Source organism: Tursiops truncatus, chromosome 17, assembly GCF_011762595.2.
Source record: "Tursiops truncatus isolate mTurTru1 chromosome 17, mTurTru1.mat.Y, whole genome shotgun sequence".
In the NCBI taxonomy this organism is placed as follows: domain Eukaryota; kingdom Metazoa; phylum Chordata; class Mammalia; order Artiodactyla; family Delphinidae; genus Tursiops; species Tursiops truncatus.
In genome coordinates this window covers 56,807,367-56,827,976 of record NC_047050.1, presented here as the reverse complement: position 1 = coordinate 56,827,976, position 20,610 = coordinate 56,807,367, and the positions used below count along the sequence as shown (strand labels likewise).

The following is a 20,610-nucleotide window of genomic DNA, read 5'->3' as shown; positions in this document are numbered from 1 at the left end:
TTCTCTCCTATTTCTTCTACTCCAGATTCTCTTATTGGTGAAATGAAAAATGAAAGCAGAATAGATTGATGAATCACAGACAAGAAATAGCGCACATTTTGTCTTGATTAATGTCCTAGATTAATATACTTGGGGGAAGGGACGCAATCAGCCATCCCATGGTAGAAGCAGTCTACTGAATAGGTCCGTGTTTTGAACTGAAGGATTTACTTATTACAGAAATAGTTCTCCAAGTACTCTGTGAGGCCCAGTTGTTAGAACATTGCTGAGAAAAAGAAAGCACTCTGGGGTTGGAGAAGATGCCTCTTTAGTACCTTTTTATTCTCCGTTAGGCTTTTACCACTTAGCATGGAGATTACAGCCATCACATTGGAATACTAACCTTAGCAACAGATGTGATCCTGAAGCATGTTACTCATTTCACCAGATGTTCCATTTCTCTTTAGGGCAAACTTCTGGTTAGTTTCTTGTATCAAACGCTATAAGAAATCAGAATTTGAAGTTTATTTTAGGCAGACTGTGGTTGTTTATAAATAAGAGAAAAGGCACGGTCTTTTATAACCTGAAAGACTGAGTGATTTGCATAATATCAAATAAATTGTGCTGCAGCTACATTTTACATTTTGTAATTGATATTGCCTGTATATTCTGTTTGAAAAGGTTTGCGAAATATGTATTTCAACAGTATACTTATTTCTTATGAAATAAACAGTCAAGTAGTATTCTTTGTTGATTGTGCAACAACTATTTATGATTTACATACTCCTTCCAAAAAAGCGTTTGAAGCAGATATGAGTTTCTTGCTAATTTGACAATTTAAAACATTTTATAATTGAACAAATTGTGGATATTCTTAATCATAACATCTGCAGGATGTTGATTTATAAAAACAATAAAATGTTTTCATGCTATGCATACTTCCTGTAGTGTATGCTTACAGTTCAAAAGAATTATTTTCTTATCTGTTTCCTTCAATCTTTGAATTTTAGCACTAGTCATAATTCTGAGTCTGGAAAAGATTTCACGATATTCCAAATTTCTGTGTTTTTCCTTCCCATCAATAATGGTTTAGCAGTTTTATGTAACATTAGAAGCATTACTTTGTAAAAGTAGCAGTATCGAGGAATGCATCATCTTGTTTCTTTTGAATAATATGAATATAATAGCTGCAATGTAATTGAAAAATGTGTATTAATTGGAGAAAGGGAGGAATCCTGGCATCTTTTCTTTTGGAAACTTTGCTTTTTTCGTGTTCATTCTACATCTTCACTGTAGGGGGGTGGATCCAGCAAGAACAGTTTTATAGTGCATTTCAGAAGATACACTCTCCCTTCTTCCTACTTTCAATCAAATATTTTGGTAAAAGCTCTCATGTCTGCAAGACTTCCATCTGGTGAGAACTTGATCCTTTCTGCCCAGTTTCATCTTGGCTCTCTCCAGTGGTTATAGCATAATAGCTTCTCTTTGAGATTAAAACACAGAACAAAGACAGGCTCTTTTTATTAATAGTCAAATGAAAGGCTGCAGATTTGTGAATAGTCCTTTTTCCAGATAGAGAATTATTAGAGACAGGTCTTATTTTCTTCTTTTAAACTCTGTATTCTAAAATTGTACTACTATAATGGACAGTTCTTACACTTTCCTTGTCTGTAAAATGGGGATAATAGTACCTACACAATAGAACCGTTGGGAGGATTATCATAAATACATGTGAGGTGTGTAGGCTAATAAACAATGTAGACTATTATTATTCATCTTGTGGCTTAAAAAAATAAAGCTGGCTAAAATTAAAAAGAATTCAGCGTATATAGCCTGCCAGGGTTATATAAATCACTGAATATGCTGTGACCAGAGCATTTACAAAACAGCATCTTCATGATAACCAGATTTTTTATTTTTTGCTTCTGCCCAATTTTGATATTGTTTTCTTGTAGTCCTTTTTATGAATATTAATATCAACCTTTTGTATTCAAAAATCGTTATGATTTAAATAAACAGTTTTAACTTATGTCATCATCCCTATGCATACACCCCATTGCCAAATTGAGAAATTTAAATAGAAGTTGTTATAGACTGAATGTTTGTGTCCCTCCAAAGTCCATATGTTGAAACCCTAACCCCCAATGTGATGATACTTAGAGATGGGGCCTTTGGGAGGTAACTAGAGTTAGATGAAACCGTGAGGATGGGGCTTTGGTCTGGTAGGATTAGAGTTCTTCTAGGAAGAGATACCAAGAGCTTGCTCGCCTTCTTTCTTCACTATGTGAAGGCATCAGGGAGAAGGCTGGCAAGCCAAGAAGAGAGCTCTCACCAGGAACCGAATGAGCCAGCACTTTGATCTTGGACTTCCCAGCCTTCAGAACTATGAGGAAGTAAACTTCTCTGGTATTTTGTTATGGCAGCCCAAGGGAAGCTCAAAATTGGAGTAGTTAGGTAGGAAGGAAGCTGATCTCTCTCATATTAAAGGGATACATTCATCGTATAGGGCATTGTGACAATGAAAAGGCATTCTGTTTAATGTCTGGGGTATGGCTCTGTCTGTTCTTATTCCTGATACAGCAGATGTCTATTGAAATTTTTGTTTTATGACACCATGTGTAAAACGTTATTGTTTGTGGATGGTAGGTATTCTGAGATGTTTTGACCTTAAACAATCATGTGAGTTTAGTTGATTTTCTCTGGACAGGCACTTAATATAGTAGTCATAATTCAGCATCAGATGATTATCATCTAAGCAGAGGTCTCAGGAAAAGTTCATGTACCACAACCATAGCAAACAACATATCACAACATTTCATTTTTATATATTCTCTTGATTAGGTTGTTGAATAGAAGTAACAGGCAGTTGGAAGCTAAGACTTTTACCCCCAAGAAATCAAGTATTTCCTGCTCAATTGGCTTCATACCATCCTGCATGTCCTCAATAAAATTCCATTTTAATTTTGTAGGAAAGGTAAATTTATTAGGTACAGACCAAACACTTAGAATAATTTTTACTTTTTACCTATTGTGAGTGATTTCACCAGAGTATGCATCTTCTACCCTCTTGAAATGTGACCTGTAAAATGTTTTGTGAGGGCATTTGAACCATGCTGCCTCTGAAGACAGCAATATCTTTTTAAAGAGTTTTTCATTTGGTTTTGAGAAGTCCTGGAGAAAGGACAGTAACATTGCCTAATCTAAAGAAAAGTAAAACAGAAGAGAGATGCTTAGAGAGAGAGGCATTGTGGCACTGAAAGCAAATATCATGGATATTTGCTAATTACTGTTGGTAACTTTTTATGGCCTCACATGAGACACTGTTCACTTAACTTATGCTTTTGACCCGATTCCCAAGCGTCCTTTTCCCAGTGAAATGCTTGAGGAAGCAGTCTTCTCATCTTGCCATTGCTTTCTTACTCAACAGCTTTCAACTGATTTTAATTGTGAGTTTTGCTGAGAGCTTAGTGTGGCTTGATCTCTTCAGTGTAACGGACAGTTCTGTAGCAAATGGACCCTACTTTTATGCTCTTTAATCTGATATAACCTTTGACGTTATGAATTTGTCTCCTGGACCTTCTGCTGCAGTTCCATAGGAGCATCTGGTTTACCTCTTGAAATGCTTCTGTTACTGAACTTCTCAAATTCTTGCATCTCTTTTTTGCTTTTTCTCTTCCTATCTTATCTATATCTTTAAACTTAACTATCATTTTTGTGAGCATGTGAATTTTGTTATGAATTAGAGAACAGAATGTACTCTGTTTGAACTTTTAGCCCCTGCTAAGTTTTTCTTTTTTAAATAAGCTTTTTGAATTATAAAAAATTAATAGAACAATATTTCAGAGAATTTGGAAAAGAGGAAAAATTATCCATCTTTTATCTTTAACGTCATGATGGTTAATAATTTGGTATATTTACTTCTAACTATGCTTTAACATTTTAAATTTTAGAGTGCTTTTACCTTTTGTATCTGTTTCATATTATGTTGCATATTATTGTGTTTTTGAATGCTTTTCACCATTGTTAAAGCTGTATTGTGAACTTTTTTTTTTTTTTTTTTTTTTTTGCGGTACGCGGGCCTCTCACTGTTGTGGCCCCTCCCGTTGCGGAGCACAGGCTCCGGACGCGCAGGCACAGCGGCCATGGCTCACGGGCCTAGCCACTCCGTGGCATGTGGGATCTTCCCGGATCGGGGCACGAACCCGTGTCCCCTGCACCGGCAGGCGGACTCTCAACCACTGCGCCATTGGGGAAACCCCTGTATTGTGAAGTTTTGAAGGCATAAATGTATCACAACTTCTTCCTATTGTCAGACATATTAGTCAATCTCTAATTTTTTGTTATAAACAGTTTTTGATGATCACTTAAAAACATACCCCTCCTTCCAGTTATGAATTATAACCTTTTTGCTGATTTCCAGCAGAGGAATCAAGAGTTAAAGGACATGAATATTTTTATGGTATATTGAAAAGAATGTGGGCTTGGTAGCTGGGAACATCTAGCTTTGAGCCATGGTGGTCACTTACCTATTATATGGGCAATTTACTCATGTAACAAATGGAAAAAGTAATATCTTCCTTACATATAAAGTATAGGGAGTATCTGATTTATTGATTGAAATACAGGTGCTCAGTAAGTAGAAGATTTTCTTAGACACAGCATTTTTCCTTAAAGGTTGTTGCTCTCAGTAGTATATGAGAGTATCATTTAAGTGTGACCATATACTTTAACACACAAATTGGGAAACTTTAGTTCCAAACCTATGCCAAGTAATGTGGGCTTTGGACAAATATAAACTGGAGCCCAGCCACACTTGGAACATATGTCACCCTGCAATTAAACCACATCTTCACCATCATTGTGCATATTTTTTTAAAGTTACATATTTTTCAGGTGAAAAGTGACATATTTTGGTTCAAATTTATTTGATTACAAATAATGTTGAATTATAGTCTGCCCAATGGAGTAAAATTCTCCATTTAAACATAATCTTAGGGCTTCCCTAGTGGCGCAGTGGTTGAGAGTCTGCCTGCTGATGCAGGGGACACGGGCTCGTGCCCCAGTCCGGGAAGATCCCACATGCCGCGGAGCGGCTGGGCCTGTGAGCCATGGCCGCTGAGCCTGCACGTCCGCAACGGGAGAGGCCACAGCAGTGAGAGGCCCGCGTACTGCAAAAACAAACAAACAAAAAACAACATAATCTTAAATATTATCTTCATTTTCCCACAATATGTTCTTCTGAAAAAGACATAAGTAAATTAGCTACGTAACGTCGGTTCATTCTTTCTAAATATAGACAGTCTTCTGCAGTGCTCATTGAGGTTTCTAATCCAGTGTTTGCAGTGTTCCAGATTGCTTTCAGGATTTTTTTTTCTCTTTCCTTGATATTAATTACTCTGGATAAACTTGCATTTATTATTATTCCTTTTGTATATCATAAGGAAAGCTATCATAGGATTCATCTGAGTTTTTTCTTTTAAGAAGGACTTACTAAAGCACCACTTGTACCAGGCAGTGTACTTGGTGCTGAGGACACAGTGGTTTTATTGTGAAAATGTAAACACAACAAGGTGATTATAGCGTAGTGGAATAATGTTATAAAAGCAGGAGCACGGTACACAAAGTAAGGGCACTTAGCCTGGACTAGGGAACCTGGAAAGTTTCCAGAAAGAAGGGGTTTCTGAGCTAAGACCTGAAAGGTGAGTAATATATGTCTAGCCTTTCCCTTGTCTGCCATGTATATTAGTACTGTTGTATTAATTCAGGCTTGTGGTCTACCCACCCTCCGGTCTTTCTATAATTAGTGTTAGTAAATAGTATCGTATCAAGAGACAAGTTATAAGAAAGCATGATCGCCATAATTGGCCCCCAACTTGCAGATCTCAACTGCACATGTACTTGTTAATAGTTTTTCTAAACCAGTTGAAAGTCCTTCATGTCCCTGGCCTATATCATAGTTTGATAGTAGTGAATTTTATATTAAAACACTTAAAATATGAACATTAAAAAAATTTATCCTTCACTTTCTGCCTTCAAATTTTGGTGTTTTCAGAGGAAAAGGCATTGAAACAATTGTGGTCATATACATTTTACATATTGAAGTGTAAGGTTGATTATGACTTTCCTAGAAGACTTCTCTACATTCCTAATAATTGTTCTTAAAGCTTGTGTGCTCTAAAGGATAGTGAGTTGGTCAGTGTGTCTCAGATGATAGTTAATATGGTAGTTTGTTTTGGTTACCACTTTTACATCATTTACATATTTTTGTTTGTCGAATTTGAATTTTTCATTCTTATTATTGTATTGAAATTCCATCTCAAAAATGGGGGGCGGAATGGTTCATTCAGTCGTAAAAATAGTAACAAAATCACTGTGTCTCAGAATAATATGTGATAATCGAACAGGGTTCCAGTGCCTGCATCAGTGTTCTGAGGAGAGTTGGGGTTTGCTCCTCAGGGAACATTGGCAGTGTTTGGAGACATTCTTTCTGTTATCACTTTGGGGAGCGCTGCTGGTATCCAGTGTGTGGGAAGCAGAGGTGCTGTGCAGTATGCTACAACGCACAGGATAGCCACCATGACAAAGAACTATCTGGCCCAGAATGTCCGCAGAAAACTCTGGCCTCAGTGGAATGTGGATCTGTATATGCTAGGAATGAGAATCTAAGAATGCGGTGATTTATACAAGCAATAAAAGGAAAGTGAATAAGAATCACTTAAGAATCACTTATGTGGCACATACCTCAAAAGTAGGTTTTATGGACTTCTTGAATAATTTGCCCTTAGTCCCCAAAGTTTTTGGTTATTTAAGAAACTTTGTCAAGTGGCGGCACACTGCCACCAAAACGTGTGATTTAAAACTCCAATGACAATTTTTATAAATCAATAAAGTTTTTCCAGGACAAATGTAATACTTTCCAAAGAACTATTTCCAAAAATAATGAATCTTGTCGCTAAAGATGGACCAGAGTCCCAACTACCAGAGCATCATTCAAAGTAGCACTTTTTTTTTTTTTTAAATAGCACAAGTAGAGGGGCTTCCCTGGTGGCGCAGTGGTTGAGAGTCCGCCTGCCGATGCAGGGGACGGGGGTATGTTCATGCCTCGGTCCGGGAGGATCCCACATGCCGCAGAGCGGCTGGGCCTGTGAGCCATGGCCGCTGAGCCTGCGCGTCCGGAGCCTATGCTCCGCAACGGGAGGGGCCACAACAGTGAGAGGCCCGCGTACCGCAAAAATAAATAAATAAACAAACAAATAAATATAAGTAAATTAAAAAATAATAATAACACAAGTAGAAGTTGCACTATTGCAGATAACCTTGTAAAAGCAGCTGTAAAGTTAATGTCAAAATGCTGTGTTTGGAGAGAAAGCAGAGTACCTATATCCTTTCCTTTACAAAACTACTGTTAGTTAATATTTCATAGTTTCAATGACATAGAACATGCAAAAGCACTTCCTATTAAATGTGCATGTTACTAGATACTCAGCTTCACTGTTGATGTGCACAAAAGCATTCATCCTTAGCATATATGTGATTCTTGTATGAAGGAGAAGTGCCAGGTGATTTTTTGTTCATTATGGAAAATCCATGATTCAAGAGAAGAGTTTTTATTTAACAACTATTTTGTGAGTTATATGGACTAGAAAAAGTGTGTTAGAGTACTGATAGAGTACAATTGTATTTCTGGCAAGAAAAAAGCATTGTTGCCACAGTGCCTGCCCACACACGACTTTATTTACAGGGAACAGCTTCAGTGGCTCTAGAATTCTCCTCCCCTCCTCTCCTTGTTTTTGCACCTGAACATCTATGAAATTGAGATGTACTTTTTAATCCATGGTGTTTTATAATTAAAGTTGCTAGCTCTCTTTCCTTTCTTATGCTTTAGTGGAGTTTTAGACTTGATGAAATAATGCTATTATGCTTTTCAATCTTAATTTAGTATGGAAGAAAATAGTGAAGATAATAAAATTGAAATTTCAATCTTTCAATACTTATCTTTAGAATATGTTCAATGAAAAATGTGTGGGAAGAGATTAAATCTGACCCTGCTTTTCTAACCTGCCTATGAGGTGTAAAGATACCTGTATGAATCTTTGACATGAGAGTAGAGGTTACATTTTTATACCTTCTTTATAACAGTGACAGTAAAAGCTATTTTCATTCCTTCCTTCAAATAATTTGCTAAAGTGGCATGTTTTAGCTAAACATGTAGTATCTTGAGTAGTTTTATAGTATTAATTTTGAGTAAAAATACCACCGTTTTTAACATTGAGATTATGATACTGGGATGAGGAAAGTGTTCCCACTTTACTAAGCCTTGATAATTTTAATTTATTAGAGGAAGAAATTGATGAGATTGCTAGACATATTAAACTACATCTAAATAGTGCAACAGGATATGAATAGCTCCAGAGTTTAATGAAGTCAAGGATTAGAATCTAGTCTATTTCATTCATATATGTAGCATCATCTGACAGTAACGAAATGCTGGCTGCTTTTCCTGATGAGAGCTACAAGTCTGAGTAAGGAGCTGCTAATTTAGTAGAAATAGAATGAGAAAAGAACCTTCTTAGATGTATAACCTGTAATTCAAGTCATCCATCAGGCTGTATATTTAAACCCTGGAGGTAAATGCAAATCATCTCTGTCACTGATATACAGCAGTTTTGTTTCGTTTTTAATTTCATTAAAACTTTTATTTATATAATTAAAATTAGGATAACATTTAAAAAACTTGAAATCAGTGGTTTTCATGAGTGCAGAGGTCCATTAAATGTTCTGCAGATGATTCACGTGTGAGAGAGGTTGTTCCAGTGCTTGTTTGTCTGAACTAAAATTGTGTTGGGAGGAAAATCTAATGATGTTTTTTGAACCTCTGCCTCTTCCTTCAGGGATTAGCCTCAGGCCTGTTTTCTGTGTGAGGAACCCACTTATGCTCTGTAGTCTAGAACTCTAGTCACTTCTTAAACTGTGATCCTTGTTATACTTCTCTCCTTTTGACCATTCTTATTGTTAGGGTTTCTAGATCATAGTTTTTAGTGAAACTGACTTTGTCCCCTATTTATCTCTGGAATATTAGCACCTGAAGGCACAATAGAGACAGTTGATTCCAATTTCAAAACCTAGCAAAGAAACACATGAAATTTTATTCATGGGGGATTTTTATCTGGTCCCTGCCTTAACTCTTTTAAAAAATGTCAGTTTTCTCACAGGGGTAATCATTGCCACTTTACTACTTGTTTATTTGATCACCGTTACCATGTGATAAGCATTAATCTAAATCATTTTTTCATTTGAGATACATTAAAAATTAGATGATTTTAAAACTGTATTTTTAAGGGCAGTTTGGTTATTTGGAGCTTTTCCTCTGCTTTATTTTATTGTATTTAATGGCAAAGCCAAACATGCCATTCAGGTCTGCTGTTTTCTCAGCCTGCAACTAGTCTTCTGTGCTGTATTATTTTGCAAAGTAAGAAGCCAGGCCTTTGATTCCCAAGCTTGATTTCCTGGTTGTTATTAACAGAGAGAGTTTGTTCATTTTAAAGGCCCAGAGAACTATATGTGATTATCCAGATATTTTCTTTAGGGAACATTAAGCATTTGAGTAGACCCAGGAATGCTGGCTCCTCTCTACTAGAATGTCAGCTGCAGGAACCTTTTCTGTCTTTGCCCTCTTGCTGGACAGCACCTAAGAGTCCAGCACATTATAGCTTGAAATAAATACTTGCTGTGTGAATGTATGAAGGGATGAATGTATGAATTTGCTGTTCAAGATTTTTCTTCCCCAGAATATAAGGAGGAAGCCTCTGTAAGCTGTTTGTATTGCCTTTATCTGACCATCAAAATCTATTCTGCAAGGAAGAGATATATATCTTTGGGGATAAAAGAGGGTTTTTTTTGTTGTTAAGGTGATATTACCTGGTTTGAAAATGCTTTGAAAGATTGCAAATGGCACCTTTTTTCAAGTCTCGGCATACCCAGCTCGCTCTGTATCTGGACACTGCAGTGATGGACAGTTTTTTTTGGCGGTTTGAGTGGGGGGTGAACAATCTGAAACAAGTTCAGGGAAAGTAAAACAAAGATAGCCTTTTCGTAGATAGTTATTTATGCTTCCCTAGATATTTATTTATTTATTTATAGTTGTGCAGTGTATTTCTGTCAGTGCAGCCCATAGAGGTTAATTCTATTTCAAACATCTGGCAGGATCCTGCCTGCCAATTGCGGAAGAGAATTATTTGGTCTGTTTTGTAGCCTTCCAGCATCTTTCTGTAATACTCTTCTTGCCTTTCAATGATTTTTATTTCTCGCCTGTATGCTCTATTTCATCTTCCTCTCTAATCCAAGAGGTCCGCTGTAGAAAAGCATCTTTAGGAACCTCAGATTACATAATGACAACTGATTAGACAAGTCTCAGTAATGGCTTCTAGAGATCGCTGTGTAAAAACTCCAAAAGATAACAGGATTACTGAGTTGCTTGAAGATGGTTTTTAGTGTGTGACTGTAGAACTGTATTTCAAGGTACGTTTGTAACATAGCAGGATACAGTTTGTGCTAAGTGTATTTTTATAACATAACATTTTTGCTAGAGACCAGCTTTCCCCCAAAATGTGTATTCTTCTCAAATGGAGAAAGGTTACCTCTCTGTTGGGATCACCACTCCTTGCCTTTAGAACAGTCTTAGCTTACTAGCTCCGGTCATATCACCCGGTCGGTCAAGGAGTGTATTTTCTCTTGGGAATTACTAATCTAAATCACAGAGTTGTTTAGATGAAGCCTCCATCCAGCTTCCCACATGATGGACTTCCTGGTCTTGGTAGGACAAGGGTAAAAGTGACAATCTGTTGGGTGTCCTGCTGGGGTTTCCTTGGGACCTTTGGCCTGTCATTTTTACTCTCCCTGAATGGTGTGTCTTTGGTGATCTCAGTGCTGTCTGTGCTACTGTTTGGCTGCCCCTGAACTGAATTGATTACTGCTTCACATCTTGCCTCCTTCCCACCTTCCCCCTACATGTGCACAGAGGAGTGGAAGTTCCCTGAGAGCCAAGACCACATTTGGCTTGTTCTCTATTGCATCGCAGTGCTTGTTACTCTTTTTTGGATCTTAGCCCTTTTGAGAATTGAGTGAAAGCTTCACACCGTCTCTCCACAAAGTGCATATTTGTATGGTTTTGGGAAAAGGAGATTGTAACAGGAAAAGTAACATGGCCTCATTAAAAACAAGCCACAAGGATCAAGCCTCAGATTTATTGTGGTGGCTGTGTGGGTTTCTGCTTGTTCTTTTTCTCAGCATAGACCTCTTTATTCCTTACCCCATAAAAATAAGTTTGCATGAAGCTGAGTGTGTAGGGGAAGAGATGGGGGTAAGAAAGGGTTGGATGGAGAGAGTGGTTACAAGTCCTTTTGTTTCTATGATATAAATAATCCATAGGAAATTATTTGCTTTTCCTAGCCTTTTCTTTTCTTTAACTCCTGTCACTTTCCATTCTTGCCAGCTTTCCCTTTGCGTTGCAGTTAAGGATACTCTTAAAAGACTCGTGTCCTTCAAGCTTTCTTCTTATAGCATCTTTAATACTGATTTTCTAATCCAAATTGTCCTGATGTTTGAAGGTAAAGGGCACTATCTTTGGACAGTTGAGGCTGCAGGAGTGGATCACCCTACTAAGTGATAGGTGGCACATTAGAAAGCTGTTTGCTATATTGAACTGAGTTTAGCTCCGTCACTTGGGTGGGCAGTATTTCCAGTAACCTTTACTCAGTCAGTGCCTTGTGTAAGGTGGCACTGCTGCTCACTCTTCCTTCCCATTTCCACCCGTATTCTCAGTACGGTTTCTAAAGTCACCTGTTGGGGAGGGGGCAGGGAGCTTATTTCCTTTATTTGGAGAGTTACAAATGCAATCAGGAGATAGAAACTTATATAGCACAATGCAACTATATTGTTATATACCCAGTAATAATAGAACACCCAAGATTACCTTTTCTCGAAATCTAATTTCTGTAGCTTGTCTCTTTCTTTATTGACTCTGTTCTTTATTGTACTGAAAATAATTGGCTTATAGTTTTAGTGTCTAAGAAGTATATTTTCCTTTTGTAATCCTTTTTCACTGTAGACTGTTTTTTGATCATATTCATATTTGTACATAAACTTTCCTTTGACTCAGATAAACACCATAACCTCTAGATTATAAATAGCATTTCTGAATGATAGGTGATGGTGAAAGCCCACTGAGCTCTTCTTGAGGTTATTTAGTGCACCAAGCTCTTGTTGCTAAGGCTTTCCTTTATCCTCTTTACTACTTCATGAAGTCGATACTGTTTTTATTCCCATCTTACAATGGCAGACACCTAGGCTGAGACAGTTTGTCATAGGTCACACAACTAATATGTGTTAAAGATGGTGTCTTAGCTTGGGCTGCTGTAACAAAATACCATAGACTGGATGGTTTAAACAATTGGATGGTTTAAACAACAGGAATTTATTTTTCAGTTTTGGAGACTGGAAGTTCAACATCAAGGTGCCAGCAGGGTTGATGTCTAGTGAAGGCTGTCTCCTTGGGTTGTGGCTACCTTCTCACTGTGTCTTCACACAGCCTGATTACTCAGTGCTGCCTATGGATGGAGAGAGGAAGCAAGCTCTGAGGTGTCTCTACTTATAAAGGCACATACTCCATTGTGAGGGCCCTACTCTCATGACCTCAACTAAAACTAATTACTTCCCAAAGACCCTATCCCCAGATATCATCACATTGGGGGTCAAGCTTTTAACCTAAGAATTTGGGGTGGGTCACAGTTCAGTCCATAGCAGATGGTATTCAGACCAGGTTGGCTACTTCAGATTCTTCTGTATAGTCTGGTACGATATTCTGTTCTCTGCTCCCACAGTTTAGGAGCTCTGGTATCCAGATTATTTGGTGACCATGTTAAATGTAATAAGTTGGCCAGCAAAAGAAAATGCTGTTGATACTTGTGTACGTACTCCTATAATATCGTATGTATTGCACACTTCTTTTGCCGAAAACCATGGAAAATAAGGGTAAGAATAAATAAGAAAACAAAAATCATCTATGATCCCACTCCCTGGAGAACTGTTGCCATTACCATTTTAGCATATTCCTTTCTAGTTTTTCTCTTTCGGAGGAGGGAGCAACCTAGGTTACTCACATATTCTGCTTTTTTTCCTCCTCTTGGCATCTCACGAGCATTTTCCCAGTTCAAATTTTTAGAAACATTCTAAATGATTTTTGCCTTGGAGAAAACAGATTTGAGAGCTACTAAGAAAGTAGAGGACTATATGAGCTGAGTGTGGGAAAAGGTGGACAAGATTGATGACTCAGGGCCTCTCACTGAGGGAGAAAACAGAGTTAGTAGGCATGGAGGGTGGGATTGATAAAGTCAGGGTATACTTTTACCGAGTGCATTACCTATGGAACTCCCGCCGAAAAATGCTCGTTAAGCAAACAGCCATCTGGACTGGAGGTAAGTTTTAAAAATTGCCATCATTATATGGTTGGAAGTTGAAACCACCATATTCTAGGTGGGGAAGTTAAGGTTCAGAGAGATAGATGTGTTAATTGACCACCAGCTCCTATTGAAGAGGGGGTACCTTTAAAGCTCATGTCACTATAACTTTTATCAGGCTCCCAGCACAGGTGATACTCAGTAAACGGTTTCAGAATGGACAGTATTGCTTGTATGCTGCAAACAGTTCTTCCAAAAAGTGATCATTTGTTCTCTATTTTGAGTATTTAGTGCTCACTACTGATGCATCCCATTCTATGTTTTGAACAGCCTGAATCTGATAGGTAGTTTCTTACGGGATGAAACTATTAATTCATTTTGGTAGCCCTTTCTTCTTTTATTCCCCTGCTGCTGCTGCTTCTGCTGCTTGTAACTTGTACAAACTGTTTTCTGTTTTAAGACTCATGAGCCATTCTCTCCCTGTTTTCCTTTAAAAACCTAGATTTATAAAAAAGGTAAATAAGTTGTGATTGTTCTATTAGAGAAATGCTTTTGTTCTCAAAAAACTGTACAATAGTTTTCCTTTGAGACCCCACATGAAAATTTCATTTTAGGCTTAAGAACTAGATAAAAGCCTTACCTACTTTGGGATCTTATGTTTTTCTCCCTTTGGATAATATAAATTACCATGTTTCCCTTTTTGATTTGATTGCCAGAGCCCAGAACTAAATTTGTGTGTTTTAACGAAAATATCTATGGCTTGCTTCACTTTGTTCAGGTCTCTGCCTCACCTTCAGTTTCCACCTTCTTTAATCTAATTTATACTTTCCCTAGATGTGATTTTACTGGTTATGCTTTTTAATGCAAGCTACTTCATGTCCTTTGTGAACATGGTAAGATGGAGATGGATTGATTTATCGATCTATAATTTCCTAATAATTGTGACCATCCTCTAGTACATTAACAACAATTAGGTTTCTGAAATATTTCTTATAGTACCTAACTTTGTGCCAGCATTAAACAAGTACTTGAAATATAGCTGTAAATATGACAGGGGCGTTACCTGTCCTCATGAAAGAGCATGAAATGTATATTTTTCTAAACCCAAAGATTCTCATTTGGTCTTCTAACATACTGTGCTCCTAATTGTAGCAAGTGGTAGCAGTAGTCAGTAGGTTATTCTTTAAGTGAGAATTCTTCATGGTGATAGGTAAGGAAAGGGGGTCTATAACCCCTTGCTCCCATCAAAGTGAATTTACTTTGTTTGTGTAAATGGATCTCAAATGACATACAATTAACTTAGTTGCTGTTCTCTGTCATTCACTTACGTGCATCTGTTTTCATGACCAAGGACATAAATGTATATATATATTTTAAAAATTCTCGTAACCTCAAAGAAATAGGATTTCTTGGCTGTGTTTCATGATCTGATTAAGAAGATACAATATGAATTTGTTGCAGGATATACACAGTATTTTCTGTGAAGAATCCAGTTTATTTCATGGAGACTTCTTGGGTTACATTAAAACCTCTAAAAAACCCTGATTTCCAATAATTTTCAAAGCTCTTACTAGTTTTAAAAGATACAGTAGCACACACATCCTCTTCCCTTATTCCCAGCTTAGCATACAGAAGAAATTACTTGTCAGAATTCATAAACACTTTAAAGAAGAAATTAAACCGCCCAGGACAAATGAACACTTTAAAAAATATTTCCAGTAAGATTAAGAAAGGCAGTATTTTTTGTTATTTCTTTTTAAATAGAACAGGTTAATATCTAGGTAGAGTAGAATTTATATTAGACTGTATATTTCTCTATATTGTGAGAAATTGAACTCTTACCATAGTTCTTAAACAGTCCCAGCGTGGCCTTAATAACAGGTGTATTAATTGGGGGATCAAAAAAAGGATGAATACGTAATGCAGACTGAGTGAAGAGAATATGAAAGTTTTAAGAAATATGTACTCTATAGTTCTCTCTACCCGAAGTAGACTCTTATTTAATTCTTTTTTCAAATGCACATTCTGTTTGCTTAAATCTACATCTGCTCCTAGCTTTGAGCATTGCCTGAAACGTATGTGTGGCTTGGCAGAAAATATGATATGAAGAGGAAGGCACAGAATAGTTTGTCTTATTAAATAATGTGGCAGAGCCTTCACAGTTGATAGCCTGTCCGTGCTCACCGTGTCTCATGGCGCTGCTGGGAAGGAGGGTTGTGATAAGTTTCTTAAAAGCCCTCCTTAGGTTAGCCCTAATGCTAGGACAGATATATTTTGATGTATTCCAGTTTCCTGTCATGTTTGTTGTTATCATTAATTTGTTTCAGAATTGTGGGGTTTTGTTTGTTTGTTTGCTTTTAAAGCCCTTTGCATCTCTTGGTTGAGCTTAGTTTGTTTCTTTGTTTCAAAGAGCATGTACAAGTACATCTGGTCTCTCTTTGTTCCTTTTCTTGATCTGTTTGTGCAGGTCATCTTTGATCTGGTCCAGTGCTTAGTTTCAAATAGTAACATAGAATGCAGTGTTTTAGGAGTTTGATTACATGTTTGTGATAGTTTCAACTTTGACATTTAAAAATCTTTGAAGGTGGTTTTATCACTTAAAATCTTACTGGTAGTGCTAAATTACTAGTTAATTTAGTGATCAAACATGCACAAGCTGTGGTTTCTGAAAACCTAGAAATTGTGTATTTCTGCTCTATCTCTGTTATGCTTTATTGATTCAGAAATAATTCACTCTACACTTTACTAATAAAGAAGAGATGAGATTCTGTAAATGGATGGTTGCCTGGGCTTCGGAGTCAGAAAGTCTAAAGTCCAATTGAGTCCTGCCACTTTACAAGCTGTGGTAAACAGCTTTTCTAAAAGGATTTCGGTGATTAGCTCATTAGAGTTATTGTGAGGAATAAAGTCAGATAACATATGCAGACCACATAGCAGGCAGTGTGACATATAAGTGCTCACTAAGTGCTGGTTTCTTTCCTGGTGCTTAGTCTTGTCCTTTTCCTCCAGACTATATCTATGTATATTTTTAATAAGATTTTATTATAATATATTTTTAAATGATTTGGATTTGTTTGATACAATATCAAAGTAGTCAAATAAGACAATAGATCCATTGAATTGTTTTTAATTTTTAAAATTTAAATTAGTTTATTACTTGGTCCTTTAATTGTTCCCCAATAAGACATCTCTAACAGCCCCCCCCCCCGCCCCGCGTGCGCGTGCAATCTACCAGACAGATAGTTTTAAAGTATGCTTCAGCTTCAGTTTTCTACTTTCAGCTCATCCCAGCCTGGCCAACTGTGGTAATTCTTTGTTCCTGTTTTTTGGCAATAAATTGCATTTCATGAGGACTCACTTAAAATAATAAAATAAAGATGGTTTTTAAAATGAAGGTGAGGAATTGGAGGTGAAAAGAATGCTGATTAATTATTGTGCTGAACTGAAAAGCTTCGAATTCAGTGTCCTTCCCGGTGATCTTAAGGAGAACTCATATCTCAAACTCTTGTTCGATTGTTTGCCAGCGTGTGAGTCCAGATACAGCATTTAAATATAAGGCAGCATAGTATTTTCAGTGTTTTCATATTTGGAGATAAAACGGGAGAAAGCCCAACAAATGTGATAGATTTTTGAAAGCAATAGTTATTGGGCAGCCTGCCTCAGTTAAGACTGTTTAGCTCTAGGCAGTTTAAAATTGACTGTTTCGCAAAGGAGGGTATCTGGAAAAAGTGAATGTGCATACACTGGTGCCAGATTGCGGGCAGTTCCTCAGTGTTGTAAACCAGGCTCTCCTTTGCTTGGGAGCGGCTTAAGCAATGAAGGTAATTGTAGAGGTTGAAGAGATTTATAAAACTTCACCTCATTTTTATAACCCTTCCAAATTTTGTAGCACCACCTCAATTGCATCTAAGTGTAGCTTTTGTATTAGTAATTTGAGTTGGCTTGGTAGTAACTACCAATTTGTCTTTGAAATTCATTTGCTGTTCACTGTTTCTCCTCAGTCAGTCGGCAGGGGGTTTGCTTTTTAAACTAACAACGTTTAAAATGTTCTTTCCTGAACTTCTCACTACACAATTCTGAGCCTTTCTATTGAATATTATCATATTTTAAAGTAATCCCCCTCTCCCCAAAAGTTTTCCCTTGCTATTCATCTTTGGAAAGTTCTCCAGAAATATTTAGCCATTAACTCAGAAGTTAATATCGTTGGTTGAAATTGCCACTTGGGCTTCTGTTAAATACGAGAACTTTAGAACAAAAATGAAAGTGTCTCTAACCCTGAGCCAACTCGTCAGAGTTGCCAGTAAATGCTTGTCTCTTATTTCATTGATCTGCATTAACTCAACTATAGGGAGGTGTGGCACTTTAATATCAAGGAACTTTGGTTTTCTTTTCCTTCTCCTTTCTCTTTTGTTTCTGTTGCTGTAATTCTCTTCCTTCTGAGAGATAGGAGTGAACCTTATCTGTCTAGCCACATCTTTTCTACCCTTCTTTTAAAACTCCAGCGGCGGGTGGTGGCAGGGAGAGGGTACGTGAGGATGGCTGGGAATGAGAAGGAAATAGCACCAGCCCCTACTCCCCAGAGCCTGCGGGCTGGGACACACGTCCGTCCTCACAGTCCTTTCCAGATAGCATGAGCCCTTCCCCTTTCTGTTTACCCGGTGTCCTAGCTAAACTGGGTCTCTTGTTTGTGTCTCACCTGCCCACCCCCAGTATCCCTCCCCTCCACCTCCAGCATAACTCCTGAGAGGGACTAGACTAGCAGAGCCACTAAAGCAGTGGTATTTGCCTGGGAGATTAGAATCTGGAATGATCGTTCCTTATTTCCTGTGTAAAGTTTACTGGCATGTCACTGTATCACGACTTTATTTTCCGTGTCAGAGGGTAAATGGGTGTCAGCCGGTGTGGCAGCTCAGTTCAGTTGATTGATGGGCGTGTTGGGAGCACAGTTTAGTGGGACAGTCTGCTGTGCATTTCTTATCCCCACATAGGTTTACCGGGAAGCTTTTTAGGGTTTTATTTTGTACTTTTTGAGAACTTGGGTTGGAGGAGGAGGAAAAACTGTGAAAGGAGACAAGGGTCACGTGTCTGTGTTAACATTAGAACAAGGACATAGACCTAAAACACTGCAGAGGTAAAAATTCACATGGCTGTTTCTGAGTTGTCTCTTGATTGCATATAATAGAACAAATATGACTTCCTTAAAAAAATTTTTTTTAATTAAATTGAAGTAACCTCTTCAAACTGTGCATTTAATGGAGCCTTATATGTATAGTTCCAGCGAGGACTGGGCCTCAGTGCACCCCAACTTCACTTTGGAGCTCTAGCACCCTTACCCTCACCTTTTCAAGGATCACTTGTAGTCTTTTTAGTTAGATCCTTTCTTTCTCTGATACCTCCAAGAGGACATGCATTTAAAAAAAAAAAAGTTGTGTTTTTTAATTTAAAAAATTGGGGTGGTAGGTCTAAACCTAGATGAAGAATGACCTGAAATTTCACATATTTTTTTGTGTGTGTAATAGTGAAATTCCAGTTCATTGTAGATTTTCAAAAGCAATTTTATTAACTCACCTGTCATAGGTCTTAACCCTTAGATTTGTATTTTCATCCTATGAAAACTCTTAAGACCTTAAAAATAAATTTTTATTAAAGCCTCGTAAAATCTTGTATGTCATGATTTTCTAAGCTGTAGAAGAGGAAAATAGAAGTGCTCCCCCCACCTCCAGCCTCACCCGTAATATAGAGGTTTATTTCTTCATCCCTCAATCCCCAGAAATAAATACATTGGCATTTATTACAATGGTATCTCCGAGGGCGACAGGCTTCATTCATAGGCTTATAGTCTTTAGTCTCTTCTCTAGCTGAGAGAAACACTTCATTTTCCTCCTTATCGTTACCAAGGGGCTGTAAGATAGGTAAGACTCTGGATGAAGAAGGAATCTGGAGGTTTGCTACTGATTGTAAAGTTTTCTACTTCATGCATCCTGAAAATGCTATTATAAAATCTGTTGTATTCAGGCTGTTTGACAGTAAGATTACAGAATATTTTTCATAGGAAAGCACTTTTATTTTAATTATTAATGCATGCTACCTGCTTTAGTTTATAGAAGAATCATTACTTGTAATTAGCATATCCAGTGAACAGTGTGGAATCGTAGCATTTTGACTGGGATGAGCTCTCAGATCTTTTTGGAGATGGGAAAACTGAGCATCAGAGAAGGACAGCGAGATGCCCCACGGCAGAAATCTCAGAGCCGACATGAGAACCTAGATCACTAGACTCCGGGTCTTTTCTTCTTTTCTACTACTGCCAGTTGGTAGAATCTGTCTTCTGCTTATATTATAGCTAAATTGTACATTGACAGATGTTTTAGAAGTACCAGTTTTAAAAAACTCATCCTATAAAATCGTGTTTGTACTGTCAGTTGCTTGGTAATTGCTCCCCATCTCCTCTTTCCTATCCTTTTAAAATAAATAATTAAATTTAGTTCTGGCTCCTGTTTTACTGGTGATATTAGAATTTTTCATTCATAAGTTATATTTGATTAAATTTTACTAGCCAAATCAGTGATTTTACTTTAAAAGAGTTATGAAATTTTAAAGCAGAAAGAAACAATAGCAATGGTTCTATCCCAGTTTTATGTGGTTGATAGGAATCTGTTAAACTGGCTAGGAAGGGGGATATCTTATATGCTAGAAGCGAAAAAATTAAGATAAAAGGTAATTGATTCAAGATTACCATGTTAATTTTATACTGCTTCTTCTTGAAGCCTTCATATTGTATATGAAAAGAAAACTTCAAAAAACACATAATTCTTGAGTAGTTGATGAGTTGGCTGCCATCTTTTATCATAAGAAATATAACCTTCCTTGGAATAAGCAGATTTATACTTTCTTTACCTAGTAACAAATGTTGAAAAGACCATGTCCATCTGGGGAAGGTTCTTCTATACTTTATGATTCTGAATTTTGTTTGCTTTGTAAAACTGTAGTGCTATAACCAAGGAAATGACAGATATTTAACTTTACTTTTGCTAAAACCTGATTAAGAGTTTTGAAAATGAAATGGTTAGATTTTGAGTTAAGCAAATATGTTTACTCAACACAGTCATGCATTTTTATTGTAATAGAAATAGCTTGAATATTACGTTAACTATAAAATTTTCTCCTGTTTTACATA

General features: G+C 37.2%; 1 protein-coding gene across 2 annotated transcripts in view; it reads left to right on the top strand.

The window, feature by feature from the left end:
- Positions 1–20,610, top strand: part of EIF3H (eukaryotic translation initiation factor 3 subunit H) — an 86,807-nt gene that overhangs the window by 50,591 nt on the left and 15,606 nt on the right. The window lies entirely within an intron of this gene.